We start from the raw sequence: 23,233 nt of genomic DNA on the forward strand, positions 1-23,233 counted from the left end.
AACAAAACTCTCTGAGGCAAGGATGCCAAAATTTTTCCCAGCATCTGTCAAGTGAACATCTATTCAGTAAGCCTGTCCAAAGCGGATGCTGATTTTCTCTTTGATAAAGGACAGTGCAGGAGCTCTGGATGGTGACTTACCTTGTGGTCTCCAAAGAGCTGCTTACTAATAGAAATTAAAGTAGCCACCATGGCCCAACTGGTATCAAATCTGTTTTCTCCTCTCCTATTAACTTGCAGTGAACATGGTGAGGTAATGTTCCTTGCCAAAACCCATCGTGCTAAGAGTCAGAAAATCCTGTGGGTTAGGTCCCTTTCTTCTTCAGATCTCCTTGGCAGGAATCTGCATTGGCCAAGGCCCAGGGAATTCTAGCTAATAAATTATCATGTTGGAGGGACTGCTTACCCTGTAGTCATGCTAATCAGGTTCTTACCAGCAAATCAGGTCAGTTTATATTCTTGACTTTAATGTAGGACAGCCACATGGGACCACGTGTTGTAGGGGTTTTTTTATTTGCAAAATTAGGCAGAGTCATAGCTTGTAAGAAAACCCCTCTTAAATTCTAGGTTTTTCTAAGTTTCTTTGAGGTAAAACTGGTATGCCAGGAACTCCCTGTCATCTCTTGTCATTGGCTCTGTATCTTGATGGTCTTAATTAGAAATTCTTTATGACTGATAAGAAGGCTAACACCTAGGTAAGAAGGTATCAGAATGACACAGATGTCCTTGGTATATATTCTTCACACCCCAACTACTCTTTGAAAAATTGCATATGATTATTAATAACTCCAAGGCATATTATTTCCAACTTGAGAAACAGGGCCTGAAAGTCAGAGATAAAGACAGAGGCATTGTGAAATTATATATTGCAGGATATTGAGTATATTTCAAAAAAGAAAAAAGAAGTCCCCAGAAATGTTTTATGGTAAAGGGTTTAATTTTTGGAATCACAACAGGACCTAGTATTGCCAAGTACTTATGATGACAGGAGAGCTGCTTTAGTAATCAAACTATGTAAGAAGAAAGCCAGGAGGTTAAAGGCCCCTCTGTGAGATGAGTAAGTGTATAATGGTTTAAGTATTCCTGTTACTTGTCTGTAGTTATCTGCAGGTGTCAGCTGACTCTTAATAACCCCAATACATTAATTCAAAATGGTTTTTATCCTTCCTAAAGTATATTGGATACAGCAACACAGATTAACAAATCCCTGTCTGTGTAAGAAGAGCTATTTCTGTCTAAAGTTTTACTCATAAAGGGAATTGTTCAGGTACAGTATGTGAGTCTCTCTCCAGAAGTTATTATTGATATTTTTACTTTCTTATGTGTCTTTTCAATTAACTTTTTACAAGATTATAGACTCCATTTCCTAGATTTATGTTGCTGCCCATGTTTATCAGTGACTTGGGATAAAAAACAGGGCCATTGCCAATAATGTGCAGGCAATGTGAAAAGTTGGGGGAGTTAGTAATGAAAGAGTAAGAGATACTGACAGAGATCTAAGTGTCTTGGTGGGCTGTGTACAGACAAGCGATCTTATCTCTAATGTAATGAAACATAAACTCTAATTTCAAAGAAAAGTAAAAGCAAAGCGTGCTTTTCATTGGGGATCCAGGCACTCCAAAACTACAAAACACTTCTCTGGCATTATAAATAAACAGGTAAAAGAGGAGCTTTCAGTTTAATTAACTCAAGTTTTCACTCAAGTGAAACTTTATTCGAGTACCTGAACAGAGAAGTCTCATGTAAGCATAGTGAAACCACCTTGCTATGTGGCATGGGTTAACTTCTGTTGAAATACTTCTTCAGTTGGGTACCAGTGGGAAAGACAAGGACGTTGATGAACTAAAGAAAATTTAGAGAAGAGATATGAGAATAATTAAAGGCTTGGTAAGACATCACACAGCGAGCAACAGGGAAAACGCCAGTTGTTCAGCTCCTCAAAGTGCAAGTTAAGGACTGATGGGATCATTTTGACTACTTGCAGAGGCAACAGAAATTTGCTGGCAGGGGGCTCTGCTGGATAGATGCAGCAAAGAGGCATCAGTAAAAAATGTCAGGAAACTGACTCTAGAAAAAGAGACCTGAAGCAAAATGCATACTACTTACTATGAAGGGAACAACCTGAGGAGGAATGTAATGATTCTCTAGATGAGGACTATATTTTGAGGATTTGTAATTTTTAGTAAATAATTTTGCTGAAGCTTGAATTACCTACACTCTGCAGTATGTGTTGCATGAAGAATCTTCCTAGTTGTCCCTCTTATCTGTATAGCTTCTGAATACACAATTCACATCTATTTTGATATTCAGGACCTCATTCTTGCAATCTCCCATGTGGATAGTGGTGATCTTTGCCCTGTGCATGTTTAGAAATAGTGACAACTACATTTCCTGAGCAGAGCTTTGATTTCCAAAACCATTCAGGGTTTTTTGTTGGTGGGGTTTTTTTGGGTTTGTTTTTTTTTTTTTTGTTTATCAAGAGCTTGCTCAGAGGTACTCACTTGTCCTAAATCTGAATAAAAGAAAACTGAACACATAAGAAAGCAGGTTTTCTTTTAATCATCTGGATTGATTGCCATTCTTCATATTTTGCACTAATCTGCATATGTACAAAATGAATGCAAATCACTTATAATTTGATAGCAGTTTACATCCCTGTATACCCCATATGTGACAAGAGATAGAGAATGTGAAGCAGCAGAAATTCAAGTGTCTGCTACTGGGTCTAGATTGAACTGGAATTTATGAATAGATAGAGAAGTGAAATAAATCTTCTAAAAATGGTGTATTCTGGAAAGAGAAAATGGTTCCTTTCTGATTTTGAGGGGTTTGAAGTGGAGAAAGCATGGATATGAATATATAGTATGTATTTAATCTGAAATTTGTTATCTGTTGCTCATCCAGAGAGATCTCAGCACAAGCAGATGGGTCCCATTATGCACCACATTTGTTTTTTTGCAGTCTCAAGCTCCCTCTTCGTTTTCTGGTTTGGCCCAGCCTGCAACTCTGCTTTCCCATCACACAGAGTTCTGTTTTCTTTTAAGAAGAACACAACAAGAAATCCATTAATCTTATTAGCAAGCAAAGAAAAAAGTAAGGGAAGGAGAAAACTGTGTTCTTTGCTTTTTTTAGTGTTACTGAAATGGAAGCTGAAACTTTGATCTGCTCCTAGCATCAGTCTACATTGCCTGTGTATGAACCTCTGAGTGTAATTCTATGACTGCATGGAAGTTGAGATATAATCACTTGGGAATGGCTGTGAACAAACATCTGAACAGGTCTGGAGGCAGAGGTGGCTGCTGGCTTCTTAAAACTACTGTGCCTTGATTGGAATTGCTCATTTATATATTCTCTCAAACTGCAACCAAAAGACAACTTAAAACCAAAATAATTTGATCCACCAACAAGTTTCACTAACTTGGATGTTTCCAAACACCTGTAAACCTGTTTAATGTGGCCTCTGGATGGAGAAAATCATAGAATGCTTTGGGTTGGAAGGGACCTTAAAGATCATGTAGTTCCAACCCTGCTGCTTTGGGCAGGGACACTTCCACTAGACCAAATTGCTCAGAGCCTCATCCAGCCTGGCCTTGAACACTTCCAGGGATGGGGCAGCTACAGCTTCTCTGGGCAACCTGTGCCAGTGCCTCACCACTCTCACAGTGAAGAATTTCTTCCTAATAGCTAAACTAAACCTACTCACTTTTAGTCTAAAGCCATTCCCCCTTGTCCTACCATTCCCTCTCCTTGTCAAAAATCCCTTTCCATCTCTCTTGTAGCTCCTTTGGGTACTAGAAAGGGCTCTAAGGTCTCCTTGGGGCCTTTTCTTCTCCAGGCTGAGCAATCCCAACTCCCTCAGCCTGTCTCCATAGAAGAGGTGTTCCAGCCCTCTGAGAATCTTTTTTTGTCCTCCTTGTTCTTGATTGGCCTTGCATTTTGCAGCTAGTTACACCAGTGTAAGATAAATCCTACAAGAAAATACTTGGGCTAAGTCACTTTATAAAGTTCTGGACTGTGTGGAGCAAGAACCCTTTTTGTACATAAGATTTATTAAAGAGCAAGCTAAATGAGAAGTTAGTTTGTGGATTGTGGCATCCATTTGTCCCTTGGTGATTTTGGCCCATGGCTTTTCATACTTCAAGGTCAAACAAAAAGAAGAGCAAATCCCAAAAGACTGAACTATAAAAAAGAAATATCCCTGTCAATTTGTATTTCCAGGTGTTCTCATTTCAGTCACTAGTTCTCATTCAGTCCCAATTAGAGCAGAGATCAGCAAAATCTTGTCTGCTGTCAGCAGTGGGGAGAAAGTGGGACAAGAACTTTGTTTTTATGGGAATGGGTGGCCTTTTTGGGAATGGGGATGGCAGGGACAAACAGCATTATGAGACCACATTATTTGGCTTCCAGAAAACTTGTTGAGCTCTACAAGCTCACAAGCATGACTACAGGTAATGGTAAGTGGTAAATGCAACAGTGTTCAAGGTCTTATTCCTTTTTTTTTAAGGGTGGTTTTTTTGGTTTTTTTTTTTTTGCAAGCCATAGATTTTACTGCAGCTTAAAACCCTTGACAACTGATTATTGAACCAGTAATTGTGACATCATAACACCTTCTCCTTGCACAAAGTCTTGCTTATCACAATTCAGGCTTTGCTTACATGGGGCCAACTTTATGTACTTACATTCTTTTAGTTTTTCTTCACTGCATTCCTGTTTTAACAGATAATTCCCTAAGAACTTAAGGAAGTGGAGAATTAATGAAGAATGATACAAAAGTTTCCTCCTTTTCTAAGGGACTTTCCCAAATTGGGACCTGAAATGCCTAATACATTGATTTTAGAAGCATCCTATTTTTTATAAAAGAGTTTCACGGGCAATTTAGAAGGGGGATGGTTAATCTGAAAAGCAATTGTTTCTCTGTGATACCTTTAGCCATATTTGCCATTGTTTTTGTCTTTGTCATTTTCTGTTGTCCCAAGAATTGATTCTTCCACATGAAATTTAGCCTATCCTCCATGTGTAAAATTTCCCATGAGTAAAACTAATAGTAAAGACTACTACACAGCATATTACCCAAGGCTGAAGTAGTTATTCTGACTGTCTATTCTTATTTAATGCTATATATCTATTTGTCTTTACCCCTGGGATGGGTTTTCATTCCCATTAGTGCAATTACAGGCTGGTATGACTCCACTGGCATCACTGGAATGATATGTTCACAATCAGTGGTTTTATCGAGTGGTGAATCCCTATACCCTGGAAATTTGGTTTTGATCCATGGACTCATCTGTGTTAAACAATGCAATATAGTCTCTCCCACAGTTATTTATGAGTCTGCTATAGCAAATGAGAAACAGGCTTCAGATTATAGGTGCTCTTTTCATTTCTCCAAGATGATTGAAAAGAGAGTTTCATCAAGGACACGTTATCAAGTCACTGACCATCACTGTTCACTGCAGTCTCTGTCCCCTGTTTACAGGCAGATTTGTGAGAAACAGAATTTCTTTGCAGAGTGGCTATGCCTCATAGAGATAGAAGACCATTTAGTGCACCTATTTATGTTTGGTTAAAGGGAATCCTTTGATTAGCTTAAAATTTGTACTAAGACTATGAGGGTTAAGGTAAGAAATATTTTGCTATATGTGGTAGGTCTGTAGGACCTACTTAAGCAGGAAAAATTATTTTATCTATCAAGCTGTTGTGTGTTGACTCCAGATAGTAGCTAACACCCCCCCAGATATTCACTCCCTCCCTCACAGTGGGATGAGGAAGAGATTCAGAATGGCAAAAGTGAGAAAACACATGGGTTGAGATAAAGACAGTTTAATAAGTAAAGCAAAAGTTGTGTATGCAAGTAAAGCAAGTCAAGGAATTCATTCACCACTTCCCATGGGCTGGCAGCCACCTCCTGGAGAGCAGGACTCCATCACATTTAATGGTGACTTGGAAATACAAACGTCATCACTCCAAACATCCCTCCTTTCTTCTTCTCCCAGCTTTTATTTCTAAGCACAGTCTCATATGGTCTGGGACATCCCTTGGGTCAGTTGGGGTCAGCTGTCCTGACTATGTCCCCTTCCAATTCCTTGTGCACCCCCAGCATCCTCACTGGTGGGGTGGGGTGAGGAGCAGAAAAATCCTTGACTCCATGTAAGCCCTGCTCAGCAACAACTAAGCACTATTTACCAACAGCATACCAATGCTGTTTTTATCACAAATTTGGAACAAACTGCTATGAAGAAAATTTACTGTATCCCAGACAGAACTATTATCAAACTCCAAGGTGAAATTAGCAGAGAAGGAAATGGAGGTTGGTGGAGGCTGTCTAAAAAGCTGGATGTTAGGTGGTGTGGACCATGATCTCTTTCATGCTTCTTAAAATGTCATTGACTTCAGAAAAATCTGATTTAAGCCCAGCAAATAAATACTGTTGCTATTTCAAAAAGTGTGTTTGTTGGGATGGCTGGTAGTTATTTGGTAGTTCAAGGCATAGAGCAGCACAGTCTTGCAGTCCATGATATTTTTAGGTTCCTAAGCCACTTTTTAGCCTTATAAATAGGAACTGAATTCTGTTGTTATTATTGTAGGTTTAATCCAGGGGTGACACTGAAATAAACAGGGGTTCACCCAGTTTGTGCCAAGCAGAGTATGTCCAAAAATGTTTGTCATATTCAGCTCACCTCCAACATCTCTCAAATATAGTGTTGGATCCTCAAAGAAAAGTGTTGGGGCTTGTAGCCTTCTTAAGGATCACTGCACATCAGAGAACTGCAAGCAGGGGCCATTGATGCAGAAGCTTGTACAATATATGTGTGTTTGTGCCCCATCAACAGCAGAAGGTCACATTTAATTTTCTCCCAGAAGAGCACCCTCTGAGCTGACACATGGAGATAAAGATACTACTCATTATAGCAGTTGTGATTTTCTACCCAAATAGCTTGTGTGGGAAGGAGATCAGCCTCCTGTCCCTTGAGTACAAACCAATCTATATGGCAGCCCCTCAGCTTGCTGAGCCAGCAGAGCAGCTCCTGTTTGCTGCCTAATTTCAGATAAGAGTTAAACATAAATAATAATAATACCAAAAAGTCTGATTATCTCGCAAAAAAAAAAGGTTTAAGTGCTGCATTTAAGCTTAGGGGGAAAAAATAACTCTAAAAAGACAAAGAGAAGGGAAAAAAACCAAAACCACATAGAACTCCAAACTACATATTTAATTCCCTGGTACTAAAATATCCAGAATTTCATTCTCTTTACATCTGAATTAAGGATGTAATATGCAAATCAGAATGTTTTGAAAATATGTGGGATGATGTTGTCTCTTTAATTATATGCTGCATTTCTATCTGAGGGACAGATCCTGAAGTGGCAGATCCTTGATCATCTTCTAAAAGAAATTACATATTTTTGTACTAACTGAGGATCTCATGTCATTAGAAATCTCCCGATTTTCCTAAATGAGTTGTGCAGTTGTCTCATGGTTTGTCATTAAGACTTCCCCAATGTCTGCTCATTAAGGGCACTTTCCCTTTGTCTGCAGGCTTGGCAATAAATAATTACCTATCAGATTCCCAGCATGAATTCTGGAAGGGTTTTGAAAGGGGAATATAGGTAGGAAGAAGAGAAGAGGGAGTAATTAAATGGGATTATTGAGGAGAAAAAAGAGAGCAGATAGAGAAAAATAGGCAAGAGAACTAAAGAAAATAAACTAGGAGAGATGCTTCCATTATCAGGGAACAAATTAGGAGAACTCTAGGATGGGAATAGTATTTCCTTTATTAGCAACAGAATCTGGGGGAGAAGAGGTAAGAAGATGGAGAGTGAAAGAGGAGGAAAAGAGACAGATTCCTGGAGGCAGTGAGGGAAACACTCACCATACAGGGAAAGTGACAGAAAGACAGCTGAGGAGAAAGATAGGGATCCAAAACCAGTGGGGGACTGAAGATTGCTCTTCAAAGAAAGTTGGTGTATTCTTGCCTCTGTTCCCTTTTAAACTGAACTGTTTTCATTTGTTTGCTTATTTTTAAATGATTTTTCAAGGTGCAGTTCTCTTTGAGTTATATATATGCTATGCTTATGATAGCAATCATCTGCTTTGTATTTGCACATTTAGTATGAATAGTTCTGTGTCTGCTTTCTTTTTCTATTTGCACATATTAAAAGTAGTGTTTAAAATGACGAATTCAATAGATTTACACTTTGGAAACTTCAGGAAATGAAAACACAATAATGCAGAATAATTCTGCTTTAATTTGTTCTCTGTAGTCTGACATCCCATGGTCTGGAATTGACAATGATGTTCATGGTATGCAGGATTAAAGAAGAAACAGTGAAACATGGAAAACGAAGAAAATCAAAGGAAGAAAGATTTAATTTGTGTGTGTGTGTGTGTATCTGTGAATGTCCCTAGCAATGGGGAAAGGAGAATTTCTGCAAACCATGATGTTTCTCAAGGATTTTTCAGCTCTTGAAAACACAAGGACTGGGGAGGAGAACATGAGTTCAAGAGATAAGAAAATTGGAAAGTGAGAAGGATCAAATCAAAACCACCTTCAGTTTATCTCTGGAGATCATGGAGAGAAGAGATGCTTCTCTAAAAGATAGAAACACTAAGTAATAGTATGGAGAAGAAAACAGCAGAAAACCATCTTTATGGTTTTCATTTTCCAAGGTAGAACAAATATATGTTGTCCTCCATTGCAAAAGAGCAGTTGAAAGATATTGTTTCCATTTGAACAGTTTCTGGTAGCAATTCCTTGACTCTGAATATATAATGTTTAGGAAAAAGAACAAGTACAGTGAGTCCAAGAAGGGGGAAAACATGCTTTTTCACTGTGATTAATATCCTGCTGTTGCTTACATATGGTCCATACTGAGTGAATGGACAAAGGTATTCAATCTGGTGGACAAAGGTACTCAACCTTGAAATCAGTATGCAAACGTAGCCTTAATTAGGTGGTTTGAAGGTCCAATTTGCCTGGAGCCTTTTTTTTTTTCCTGATTTAACTTTCCTATAAAGTCAAGGGTTAATACTAGTAGTGTCATGTATTCATTCTCCATAAATAAATTTTACCTCTGGTTTTTAACCAGAAAGCAAATAGAGGAGCCCAAAGCATGAAGGATGGGTGTCTCAACTGGCTTACTTTTTAATGGTTATAATCTCTTATTTCTGTGAAACAAAGGAAGGAAGATAACCCTTATTGGTACATGGTGCCCACAGAATATCTGAAGTCCCTTTCTGTTGCTCCTGATTAGCTCTCTTCACCGATTTCCCATGGGGAATGATGCTAAAAGCCATGTGGAAAGTACTGGGGTAGGGGGAAAAACTCCTCAGTGTCACCAGCCTGCTTGAAAGAAAAATGCATCATCTGCATGTCTGCAGGGGACAGATGGGATTTAACTGCGTCTGGTTTGTGTACACATCATGTTTATCATAAATCCTAATTCTTCCCTTCATCATTGAGCTCTGCTCACCCCAGAGACACTTACCTATTTTTAAGGGTCTCATTGTAGCTCTTTTTCTCATCTTTCTTTCCAAGCCCCATGTCCACACGTGTGGGGAGGACATCCATAACATGTTTCTCTTCTCTCTCTCTCTCTCTCTATCTCTCTCTCTGTCTCTCTCTTATTGTATGTCAGAAAAATGAGGGCTAAGGAAAGTACTTGAAAAGGAAAGGAAAAGGAAAATTAAATCCATGGTGAAAATGAAATCACACATGCATGTGTGATTCATTCAGACATATTTTTCCTCTGTCTTCATCCTCCTGTTTTTTTCATTTATAGGCAGAAAAGTTCATCCTTACAATACCCAATACTTTTCAAACAGTAAGACTGAATGTATTGCTTTCCCTTGTTAGCAGGTGTATCTTCTACAAGGCTTTTTGTCTCACTAATTTTGTTGAAATGAAAATACAACTCAGAATGTCCTTTTTTTAGGAATGAGGGTAGTTTTTGCTCTTGTGTTTTTGCACAACAGAGGACAGAATGCACAGTTATACCATTCACTCTTTAAAAAACAATAAGATAATAATATAAATAATAAAACAAAATATTAGTAACAAAATAATAAAAAGCAAGATAAAAAAGTTATAACAAAAGATAATAAAATAGAAAAGCAAAAGTTTACTGTCTCACCCATTGACTTCAGACTTTGAGCAAACCACTAGTCTGATTCTGTTTTCTTCAGAGCATCTTCTCTGCAGCACAGTGATTTAAAATAAACTACTTGCCTGAAGAATTTGATGTCACCAGAAAAAACGCACCATGTGAACGTGTCAAATAGTGAGACAGGGGAATAATAATGAAGGGCTAAAATCAGTTGCAAAAAATAATACCTTGAGCAGCTAGACCAGCAAAAAAAATAGCACCAATGACTTGGTGCCTCTTTCATCCTGAGTGATGGAAATTTATAAAGACACAATGAAACATAAAACACTCTCCCCATGGCTTCTTTTGTTTGGAGAACAATGACTTTTGGATGCAATTAAAGGCAGAGGCCTGGAAATTTTGTACTCTGCTTTCATGGGCGTGGAGTTTTGTGTCTGTGGTATACCTCCTTCTGCTTAATGAAGTATTCTTTAAAAATATTGTAAATGTGCCTTTTTCATTTTTGTTTTTAAGTAGTCAAAAAAAATTGCTATTATTACTTCCCTTCTAATCACGTGTATTACAAGGCAAAGCCTGAAAGAAGGTTGAAACATGATATAAAATGTGCTAATTTGATAATGAACAGCAATGCACAGTATGTCTTCTGTGCATTTTTCTCATATAATTCCACTTGATCCCTTAGAATATCAAGTGCCAAATGAAGCAGCTGAGCTAACTTTAATCCCCCTCTCTCCTTTCCTCGTGATATTTCTCTTTTGGTCTTCTCAGAAATTTTAGCTGTGGCTGGTTTTGATTCTGCAACAGCAAAAGTTTCCTAGTGTCAGGTGAGGATCAGAACAGCAGTAGTGGCTGCATGCACTGTCCAGCCCATTACAAGGAATTTTGGGCCCTGGAGCTTTCAATGGTGTTTGAGAAAATCATGTAGACTATGTACCCCAGGAGGCAACATTTCCACTTTATTCAACTTCACAAGTATGAGATGAAAGTAGCTGTCAAGAGGGGTACTGAAATTCAGTGTCTCCAGCAAATCACCCCTGTACATCTTAGAAGCAGAGAATACTCTGTCCTGCTTTTTCTGTCACTATCTGGCTTCCGGCAATCTGTCAGCACTATCCACATTTGGGCAAAATTTGGAGTCTGTAGAATAACTAAAACTCTATAGTCACCAGCTGCAATGAAGTGTAAGTGGAGGCAATCACAGGAAACATTTTTCTCCACTGCTTTTAAGGCTCTGTGTTCCTTTCCAGGTTACTTGCATCCCTAGAAGGATTAGCATGGAAGAGTCTCCAAAAATGCAGGTGGTGCCAAGGCTTTATCTTGTGGAGACATCTTGAAATAAAAGGTATCAAAAATATGGTAAACATAGGCCTTAGTGTGGTACATTCTTCTAAGGGCATCTTCTATCTTAGTATGAGAGCTACTTGATCATAGTACAAATATCACTGATACCTCCAGTTTCTGGCCACTTGTCCCTGAATGCACAGTGGCAATTCCTTCTCACATCAGTTCGGAGCATGACCTTAAATTCAGTGGAAAAGCACATCCCTTAGACCAGACTCTTCATCTCATCATACTGCATAGCCAAGCAGGTAAAGTCTTGCAGTCTGGTGGTAAGAATGTGAATGCCACACTGTATTTCCCTGTGGTCCCATGTGTTTATAATACATTATTGGGATTTTGTCAGCAAATGTGTGGGAATTGTTTTAGCATGTATAATAGGTACCCTTATCTTCTCTGGAAAAATTCCTGATGTCATGTAAGACTACACAAAATGTAGAGTTACTTGGAAAGGTGATAAGTTCTTCATTGTTAGAGTTACAGAAGTATGACACTAATTCTTCATCCAAGAATATTCCTCAAAATCATTGTCAGGGCACTGTGGATCTTGGAAAGTTCAAATCAGCTGCACAGAACTCAGGCATGTGAACTATGGATGTTTTATTCAAGCCTGTCAATAGGTTCCTTTAAAAGTTCACTAGCTGTCTCTGTGAGGGCAATCTTTCTAATACATGCATTATAACTGACCAATGGCAAATAAAAGAAGAGTCAAGATACAGAAGGATTTGTGGTGTGGTCAGAGGAGGTGGCAGCAAAGAGTGGGAAGTACTCCCTTTTGTTTCCAGTTGCATTTCTTAATTGTATAGCAAAGCAACTGTAATGAAAAGTCTTGCAAAACAGGCTTGGCATCAAATTTAATGACTGAGTTTCCATTCCAAGGAATGAAACTTCAGGACATCACTAAACTGCTGAATATACATCACAGTCACTGCAAAAAAAGTATCATAGCAATGTTATTTTGTACAGCTGCTACCATTTGGTGATGTGTGTGAGCTGTACTTTCTCCCTAAATATCAAACATACTACAGTTTGTTAAAATCTTGGCCTCAGCAGAATCAGACCAAAGCTCCCTTTACCCTCAGGAATGCCTACAAATGTTTCCCAAGAAGCAGCAAAACTTGATAAGGACTCAAATGCAAACACTGAAAAAGCAATCAGAATGTGGCCCCAGTGCAAAGTGAACAATAATTTTTGTCTGTTATCAAACAAAAGTTTACACCTCTAGTAATTATGTCTTCTGCTAAAGCAAGTACTTGTCAAACTTCATTACCACCCATCTAAATATTTCAACTCATATTCTTGTTCATCTGGCAGCTTCTCCTATTACCCACTTCACATAAAAAGAAGACTAATGACAGGCCTGAAGACACAAGAGCCAGTGTGCATCAATGTAGTATATATGCTCTTAATGATTAGAAGGATGACAACAAAGAAATTTTATCTGCATAAGATAGTCCCATTAAAACAGATGTGTAAAGTATTCTAATTTGGTTCAAAACCAAATATAAACCAAAATTATTTGTGTAGGGTAGAAAGGAAAGCAGCGAATGACATTCTGCCAAGTCTATGCTTCCATGGTTATTCAAAAGGTAGAAGCAAGGGGAAAACATGGTCTAATCCAGCCCATTTTTCACCTTACACTTTATTCTTTATCCTAGAAAGAGCAGATTCACAGATTATAATTCTAATTAGTCTGACATCCTTCCCCATAGTTTGTTTCTTTGTTGCATCTTGTTTATTTTCCAAAATTTCATTTTAAATGCCAAATATTTTGGCCTGTGTCTAGATTGCCCTAGATATTGGAAACTACAGCTTTTCACTTTGCTTTTTTAGCTCTTGGGTCTCCCAGATTGCTTTATCTAAAATGTTTCTGCTGAAGGTTTCCTATAATTAGAGGATCATGTATGTTGGAAGGGACCTCAGGAGGTCTCCAGCCCAAGCTCCTGCTCACAGCTGGGTCAACACTGCACTGAGAACAGATTATTTAGGGCTTCCTCCAGATGGGCCATCAGAATCTCAAAGGGTGGAGGTCCCACAATTTATTTGGGTTTAAATATCTCATACTGGATTTTTTTCCCTTTAATCCAGATGGATCTTTCCCTGTCATGCATCACAACTTGGCTCTGTCTTCTTAACAAACTTGCTCAGAAGTGCTTTAAGGCAGCTATGAAATCCCTGCTGAGTATCTGGGCTGAACAAACCCATCTCTCTCAGCTTTTCCTTGTACATCATGTGCTCCAACTTCCTCCAACCTCCTGATCACCTTGGTGGCCTATGCTGGACTCCCTGAAGTTTGTCAACAGCCTTCTTTTGTTGGAGGCCCAGCTGGACGCAGTATTCCAGATGTAGCTGGATGAGCGCCGAGAAATGGGAAAAAAAGTACTTCTGAAATATTCATTTTCACCTTATTCCAATAACTTCTTTTTTCCCCTGGCTTGAAATATGGTTGGGTTTTGTTGGGCTTTGTTTGTTTTTTTTTTTTTAGATAATAGCTCTCCAAACATGTAGTAGACATTTGCCCCACAATGCATATTTGCTGTTATTTACCTTATTTGCTTTTCTCTGATTCCTCTTGACATTATTTTTCTTCCTTTTTGGATTTTGCCTTTTCTTCCCCCCTTTGTCAGAGATTTTCTTCTGGAGTTTGTTTTTGGCTTTTTTTTGTTGTTGTTGTTTTGGGGTTTTTTGTTTGGTTGGTTTTTTGGTTTGTTTGGGGGTTTTTTGTTTGTTTTTGTGGGGGCTTTTGGTTTTGTTTCTTTGGGGTTTTTTTGCTTGTTTGTTTTGTTTGGTTTGGTTTGGGTTTTTGGGGTTTTTTCCCAGGGCTTTTCTGTATCAACCTTTGTAACTCTAAACCAGCCAACTTTGAAGTAGTTACAGGAAGTGTTAAACATGAGCCATCCTCTGCATTCCCACAATCTTGTTTATTTCTGAGTATTTACCCTCTAAGTTTAAATATCCTCAGCATTCTCCAACAAGCAACATCCAATTCAAAACATCCTCAATATGTTGAGAATATAAACTTGTATTTTCCTCTTCATACCCCTGGATCTCAAATAGTACCTTGTGGAAAGAGTTTCATGTGGAGCTGGCTATGGAAAATGTCAAATTTCTTGATGAAAACAGGAGGCTGTCCAGTTAAGGAGAGAATTCCAGCTTTCTACTCAGCAGAAGGCTTGGGGATTTCAGTTCCTAAGCAGACGTGAGGGTTTGAAGTACTATGATTTCTCCCCACCAAAACACTGCTGAAGCAGGCAGGAAAGTAATTAGGCCTAGCATGCTTTAATTACTTTTCCCATTTTTTAATTTTTTTAAACTTCAGGGGTGCTGGCAACCTATGTAATAAAAGGAAGTATCATTTTCAGCAGCAGATCTTCTTCCACGTATCTCCTCACGATTTGCAGATGAGGAGGTAACCAAATACGTGCTGGGATACTGCTCATTATTTTGTTCTTGGCTAAATTAAACATATAACGTATTTCCAAAGTTTAGATTAACGTGATTGAGAATGGCCTCAGGGTCAGAAGAACATCCCAGTAAGCAACAAGTTTCTTGTATCTGTTATCATCTTTTTAGATTGATTTTTAGAATTGAAGCTTCCTAGTGAATGGGACATTTGCAGATAAGGGATACTTTCGAGTTTTGACCTGTCTTCTCCATGATTTGTTTGATTTTAGCTCAACAGGAGTCAGTGGGAAGACATTGGGTGGCAAAATGGCAAAACTCAATGCTGAGTTTGGATTTATGTATTCCGAACTTTACTTCTGTACGTCAGCTCTGAGAGAAGGAGGCTGAAGACATTTGCAGTGGTTACTTTCTGGTCATGAAATCATGGTCAATATCTATTATTTTAGTACTGGATCTAAGATTGTTAATTGCCTTTGGGTTCAATGAAGGACAGAGCCCAGAAGGAGTCTGTTTACCCATTCATTATTCTATCACCATATGTTCTCAAATTCTGTCTCTTTGCTTTCCCATTTGGAAAACAATGATAAAAACCTTGCCAATTCTTGAGATCTGCAGCTGAAAATCTCTGAATATTGGTTTGATTTTGCCTATCACATCCTGCTGCCAAGGGAATGATCTAAGAAGAGAGGCAGCACCTTTGCGTATGCTCTGAACATGCTTTGCTTGAAAAGATTCCCAGTTGCTGGTAGTTCATCCCTCTGCCATTTTGTCTCATCTTCCACCATCTTGTCTCACAAAAGGCAATATTAGGAAAGAGAGCACTGGAGAGAAGTATAGACAGGGAAAGAAAAAAAGGTTAATTAACGAGTTAGAGAAGTGAGTAGATGTTTTTGTTGCCTTTTCTCTTTCAAAGTAGGGCACTTGTTGAGCTGTGAAGCTTAACAAGGAGCAAACAGGGGAAAAAAACAACAGCTCTGTTCCTTTGTACTGTTTTTTTCAGTATTCTGCTTGAAATTCGAGTGGCTGCTGTAAAGAAGCACTTCACTCTGTTCTTCCCTATTTCTTTGTGCCCCTGTTTGTCATCATCAGGGGAAGGGAGAATAAAGACTGAAAGAAAAGATGAAGAGCAATTGGAGATCACGGGGATGAAACCTTCAGACTGCACCTGCAAGACCAGATTGTGAATGCTGGTTTCATCTTCCTCACCAGTTTGGGATAACAAAACACATACACAGAGTACAGTTATGTGCCTACAAACCCTTTGATTAAGTTTCTAGTATTTTCTAGCTTGAAAAGTGGTTCTTCCCCTTCCTTCCTGCTGTTTCAGCAGCTTTGGTTGTAAGTGACCAAAATTGCTGCCAGCGTGCCTGTATTTCACTTTTTCTAAAAAAATTGTCGGTGAAGAACTTCCTGATACATCCTAAAGAAAGGAACTTGGCAGGGATTACAGAAAAATGAGAGAAAGAAATGAAAAAATTGGTGAAGACATGTTCTGGAAAAAAGGGCTTGCAAAGCCTTTTATTGATAGAAAGGGCAATAAACACCTTGAGGCTCAGGCATATGTGGGAACAGGGGCTGTGCTTTCATTTCTCCCAGGCCTTCTTCCCCTCCACCTCTTCAGATTCTCACATACACATTTTCAATTTTTCCTGTGGCTGCAGGAGGATAACACACAGCTGAATTTTCAGTATCTGAACATAGTGCTTGTTCCTTGCAGAAGCCAAAGAAATTCTTTTTCACCTCCATTATATCGTATTAGGGAAAGAGACTCAGTCACTACCAATATTAATGCCACACAAAAGCATCTGGGAACCTGTGAAGTAAAGAAATACAAGATCCCCCCACAAAAAGCAGGTGTATGTCAGCACAAATTACTTTTTTTAGCAAATGCTTCACCAAGAAAGAAGGATCCTCCTAACAAACTGTATTAATTTCATTCCTCCTCTGTAATCGCACTCTCTTTTTGTAGTCTGTCTCTAGCCTTTCAACCGGACAGGTTAGATAATAGTTCAGATTGTTACAAAATTGTCTGTTTTCTTTGCAAACTGTTTCTCCCACTTGTTTTCCCAAAGTTTTCATTCTGCTGAGTTATTGACAAAACATCTAACTCATCCCACATTCTTCTGTAAACGTGGAGAGTGTGTGTAGTAAATTATTTGGCACACTTCTGTTTTCAAGCTGTCCCTCTATGAAGTACCTTTATTTTCTGGTTAATAGACACCTATTGAAAGACTGTGTTATGTTCTGTGTTTAAAACTATAAAATCATTTGGGTTGGAAAAGACCTCTAAGATCATCCAGTCCAGCAATAAACCTAACACCAAATATGTCATCCCACCACTAAACCATGTCCCAAAGCACCACATCTATGTGTCTTTTAAACCTCTCCAAGGCTGGTGAATCAATCACTTCCCTGGGCAGCCCCTGTCAGTATATTAGTATTTAGCTCTGCTCCATTAATAAGCAAACAAACAAACCCCAACAAAACAGTTTAGCCCCACTCTTCAGATATTCTGTGTCAGATTCCAGTTGCAATCTAGTCTGTAGTAGAGAGAGGCTGTATGTTGAAGGCCCTTGGACTGAGTATATTAAAGACAGAGCTATGAGACTCAAGGGCCCTCTTGTCTTTCCCCACCACTTTTACATCACTGAATTTCACTGGTTTCTGTGAAACTGTTCACAATTTATGTCACTTAATTGAGAAAAGGATGAGGCAAGTCATTTAGAGTGCTGCACAAAGGTAGAGGCTTCAATGAAAAGTCCTGAATAGTAAAATAAGGTATAGATAGATAGTTCTGGAAGGATAGTATATAGGCAGATATCATTATGCTTCCTTAAAACTAATAAAAGCCTGATACTTCTGGTAAAATATGCAAATAATCATCTCCTTCTGAGAAAAGCTTAGTTAAGAGAAATGATCCCACCTTAGCTCCTTGGTCAGATCATCTGGTGGCCCCTGAAGTTCTTTTGATAAGGACATGATTCAGAGAGACACACCTGCCTGTGCATTTCCACAGCAATTTCAGCAGAACTGCTAAGTAGCTCAAATGCTTTGCTGGCTAGAGCAAGATAAATCAAACCATCAGGTGAGGGATTCTGCTAAATCTAAATGTTCAGGACTGCATAAGATTTTGAGGAGATTAAAAAAAAGAAAAAAGATATTGCTGCAGCTCAGTTTGAAACTGGATTTAGCCTTGCATTTGGTGGAGTTAATTTTTAGTTTTCTTCGGTGTTAACACAAGGACAGAAAATCTTGCTGACTGTGTCCCATGTAGCCCAGTCTTAAACCATAGACATAAGTGGCAATAAAAGATGTTTAGTGGGATGGTGTGAGTGAGGGAACTATAATAGTCTCAAGCTTGCTGATATCTGTATACGGCCTAGATAGTATGTTACACTGAATCCAAAAATATGAGAGCACTCCTCAAGCCTTGAAAAAGGCTTAAAATTTCCATGTGATTTAAGTATAATTTCTACTTTAAAGATGATTTATACAGACTAATTGATTTGTCCAGCAGGGACAACACAACCCAGGTGACCACCTCTGTTTTCCTGTACTTTAAGGACACTACATATGTTGATATGTTGCAATTAGATTAGATGATATGCAAAATAGACCCCTTTACAATGTTCTTCAGCTATGCTAGCATCTTTATGCTGCCATGCCAAACTGTCAGGGTTACTTATTTCACAGTCACCAAAAGAATCAAACAAAAAAAAAAAAAAGGATTTGCACTGACACAGTTTAAATATTCAAAATAAATCATGAGTTTCTGTCATGTGGAAACAAAAAACTAATGATACACTGAAAGGCTACATTTCCATAACTCTTACTTGCATCTACATATTCCCATTTGAAAGTCAATGGGAAGCGAGTGGCTAAGTGCTGTGTGACTCTGAGGAAACACAAAGGCAGCCTGCCTCCTCCTTGGCAGCCACAGCTCTGTCCTCCCGCTGAGGAATCACCTATGTGATTTGCATCTGATTTCCTTGCTAACCTGCAAGGGAACTGGAGCCAAGCAGGAGGAGATGCACCAACAGGACCTGAATACTTAGCAGCATGAGAAGGAGGAGTAATTGATTCCCGTTCTGGGCATGCTGGAGTAGCTCCTTTTTGCATAGTCAGGAGGGAAATGGAGTTGAGTTAAGCTAATATATTCATCAGCTGTTGGCTTCTTCAGAGGAGATTTTTAACCCTTTAAATATCTTAGAATCATACAATCACACAAAGTTTAGTTTGGAAAAAACCTCTAAGACCATCAAGTCCAAACATTAACCTGGCACTGCCAAGTCCACCACTACACCATATCCTAAAGTGCCACATCCACCCATCTTTTAAATATCTCCAGGGATGGTGACTCCACCATTTCTCTGGACAGCCTGTTCCAGTGCTTGACAACCCTTTTGATGAAGAATTTTTTCCTAATAATTATGATCTAATATTGAGGAGCTTCAGGTCAACCCTTACCATATGGAAATATATTTTTCCATCTATATCAGGTTGACCAAAAGTATACCTCAACAGTGGGATGATAGTAGGGATTATAGTAGGTGGTTAAATAACATGGCTGCTTGAATGCATTTCTAGTGCATATAGCTGGCTTGGTGCCACTGGAATTCCTTCAACTCTGTAAGTCATGAACAAGAAGGTGACCAAATATTCAATGCATAGATAAACAAACTAATGCCAGAATTTGGTTCTACTCTCTGCAATATCATTTCAAGTAATGTCAAGCTGGTTCTTTGAACGTGCGCTCTCAACTTATTTATTCTTTCATTCATTAAAGGAAAATCAGTTTCTAACTGTGCATGCTTTGTCCTAATTTCTGTAGTACCATTTGATTAAGAAAAAAACCAAAAGTGTATAAAGCTTATTTCAGTTCTTTTGAAAGCTCTGTACAGCAAGGTAGAAATATACATTAAATTCCTGCTGTTGCAGGAAAGTCTAACCAGACACAGACTTTCCCAATCACTATTGCTGCCAAGGACCACACTCTAGTCTTACAGTCTATCTGCTTGTACCAGGAAAAAGCAGAAAAATAGGAGTTACCAAAATCTGTGCCCTGCACAAATAAAAGGGGAAAAAAATGGTTTAGGCTTCTTTTTTCAGAAATTAGGTTCATGTAATCTCACTGTTCTTATATGGGTCATGTGGCACACTCATGGACATGGTTTACTGGTGGACTTGGCAGTGTGGGGTTAATGGTTGGAACTCGATGATCTGAGAAATCTTTTCCAACCCAAATGATTCAATGATTCTCTTTCTCTTTTTATCAACGCCCTGCTACCACTTCTCAGTCAAATAATAGTCCCAAATGTTGTTTGAGTTGCAGTGAAGGTGACTCTCCAGACAACCTGAGCCAGAGGGGCTCAGAAAGAGCTCACCGCTTACTTGCAAGAGAGAAGTGTGGAATCTCAGGAGAGTGCTGAAAGTGTGACTGCAGCTGGAATCTGCTTGTTTCTAGACACAGCAATAACTGATAACAAGACACAGCCCCATGGAAAAATGGATGTCTATCAATTTCTATTGAAATCAGCTTTCCTGGCCTTAATGCTGCTGTGGACCTCGTGGCATATATACACATAAGCCATCGGGTTTGTTAAAGCTGTGGTTTGAACTTCAGTGAAACACAAACATCTGATTACTTCCCAGGGTGTTCTGAGTGATGAGAAATTAATTTTTGGTAAATGTTGTGCAATCCCAGGAGTTTCACAGATGGGAAACCTTATCATTCATAATGTAGGGTCCCCTGACACAGAAAACTGTTCTGCCATTCTTCATCCATTTGCTAATTCAGCACCATTACAATTTCAAAATCAACATGAATTTATAAAATAACTTGAGTGACAATCAAGACTGCTATGGACCTTCAGGTTAACAATTAGGGAGCTATTAGTAATGTGGATTTAGTCATTAAAGTTGCTTGTGGTTAGTGTTGGTTTTGTTGGGGGTTTTCTATGTTTTAATTCAGCAGATGTAAAATCAACAAGTGTTTAGCCATGAAAAAGGGAATTTGAGGTTCCTGCTTGAAAATATAGCATAGTGGCTTCTGGTCTTACTGACTGATTAAGCTCAGCTGCTGGAGGAGGCTGGATTATCACGTCACAGGGCTGACTCTTCTTAGGCTCCTTGAAGGGCCACAAAAGATTAAAAGAAAGCTGAGTAGAGGGCAATTTCACTGCATTTAAAACAGTCTGCTTTATTCATTATTCAAGTGGCTTGTGTTGTCCGTGAAATTTTCAAGTAGTGATTTTCTGAGGAAAAAAATCATTCCTTTTAGCTTTTCTATCTTATTTTTCATTTTAACCTTCTATCCTTATTTCCCTTGATTTTAAAGCATAAATACATGCTTCCTTGCTTCTTTGGGAGTGAAGTGTGCCTTACTCTGAAACACTTCTTTAGTACATTTACAAGTAATCAGATTTACCCTTAAGCTTCTACTGCTGAAAGGATCCCTGTCCATGGCAGAGAGGTTGCAAATAGGTGAACTTTAAGGCCCCTTCCAATCTGAACCATTCTGTGATTCTGATTTTATTAATTTTCTTTTATGATTGTAGCTCACTGCTGGTGAACAAGGGATGCTAAGAAATCAAGGATGTTTGCCTTGAGCAGCAAGGACAATATAAATTGCAGCCTCAGGATCTGGGTTGGCATAGGTTGGTGGCCTTTGTGGCAAGCAATTCATTATTAATTAAAGAGGTATTGTCAGTGAAGGTGCTGTGCTGCATGCAGACCCTGCCATGGGACAGGAGATTACCCAGCACCAGTGAGAAAGATGTTGGGAGGTTCTTTCCCTTGTGCACACATGGAGTTCTGTAAGATTTGTCATTGCATGAACACCATTCACGTAAGGGTTTGGCGACAAAGGGAAGGCTTTTCCTTTTGGTGTGTGTTCAGAGCACCAGACAATTCCTCTTTCTGATTATTGCATCCTGAGGCTCAGTGGAGAAGGTGCACAGTGAACTACAAGCATCTCTCCATCTCTGGGCTCCCTTTGAACTCTGACAGCTCATTTCACTTCTCCCTGGACTGGCAGCAGGCAGTAAGAAGAGGCTGACTTCTCCCATCACCTTTCTCTTTGATGAATTTCCTTCAGCCTTGAAAGACATCACCTTTGCGTGAAATGACCAGTGAAATCGTGGAAATATATTTCCATGCTCAGCCCTCATTAGAGTCCAGCAGCTCATCTGTGCATTTAATGAAATTAAATTTCAGCTTAAAATTCATAAGCAAAAGGAAATTTTTGGATGAAAAGCTACAGGAACACCAGTGATTCAGAAATCCATGACCTTCTATGGACTTTATGTAAGGAAAAGGCAAAGGTGGTTGCCTGTTGTGTGGATTTGAGGTGCATGGAGGTGGAGATGTTTGTGGAAGGCTTCAGGAGGGAGGTTTCCCATGAGCCCTGATGCCTCCACATCCTCTGTATAGAAGGAAAACTGGGAGAGTAGAAATTCCCAGCATAGCTGGGCACTGCAAACTGATAGCATTTCCAAAGTCGGCGATCACTCATCCTGCTCAAAATCAGTACTAACTCACACATCACTGCCAAAATCTCAGGGAAAGATGGTGAGATAATGATCAAATGGGAAGGAACACCATGAGGTCTGTAAGGAACAGAGACTTGCTGAAAGCTTTGATTGGGCTGTTGGGCCCACTTCAGAAATAATCCATAGACACATGATTAAATGGGTGCTGGAATCCCAGGAATATCTTTAAGACCTTAAAGATGCCCCAGTATTGAGAGATTTCCTTTGAACTCAGGATGATAATTTCTTTCTTGCCAAATCCGGACCCAGGCACTTTCTTGCATGCCAGTCTAAAGCAGCAAGGGCAAATGCCACCATTTGTACTTTCCTATCAGAAGTCAGACATTTAAGGGAGAATATTTACTAAGGAAAACGAAAATATTAAGTAGACTCTAAGGTGCTTCATAAACCTGCCTTGATTTGTGTCACTCATACATTTTCTGGTTTTGCAAATCTCAGGAAACACGTGGTGGTGCTTATACCCCTCCCAGCCTCAGGCTGCAGGTCTAATGAGGGAGGTTTTATTTACTTCCCCCACTTTTCTTGATATATGCGACCTGGTATAGTAGAAAATATAACTTTGTCTATCGTAATGCTTTATTTAACATTTGATTATAAGAAGCTTTTTTTTTTTTTTAATTTAGAATATTTCCATCTTTGCACTGACAGGCACAGGGTGTTATCATCAATGACTTCAGACAGTCCAGGAACCATGGATCTAAAGAGTAGCACTATTTACCCTAAGAATATATGTCAACCCTCAACCCATAATCTCCACAGAGGTTCTGTCAAACTCATGAGATGGCTTCCAGACAATGAAATGAAGGAGAAAAATATTGCAGAGGGCCATTATTTTATTTC

General features: G+C 39.0%; 1 protein-coding gene across 4 annotated transcripts in view; it reads left to right on the top strand.

Annotated features, from left to right (window-relative positions):
- The window catches only part of TENM4 (teneurin transmembrane protein 4), a 917,609-nt gene that overhangs the window by 343,128 nt on the left and 551,248 nt on the right, over positions 1–23,233 (top strand). The window lies entirely within an intron of this gene.

Source organism: Lichenostomus cassidix, chromosome 1 (genome assembly GCF_008360975.1).
Source record: "Lichenostomus cassidix isolate B80296 chromosome 1, HeHo_3.0, whole genome shotgun sequence".
In the NCBI taxonomy this organism is placed as follows: Eukaryota; Metazoa; Chordata; class Aves; order Passeriformes; family Meliphagidae; genus Lichenostomus; species Lichenostomus cassidix.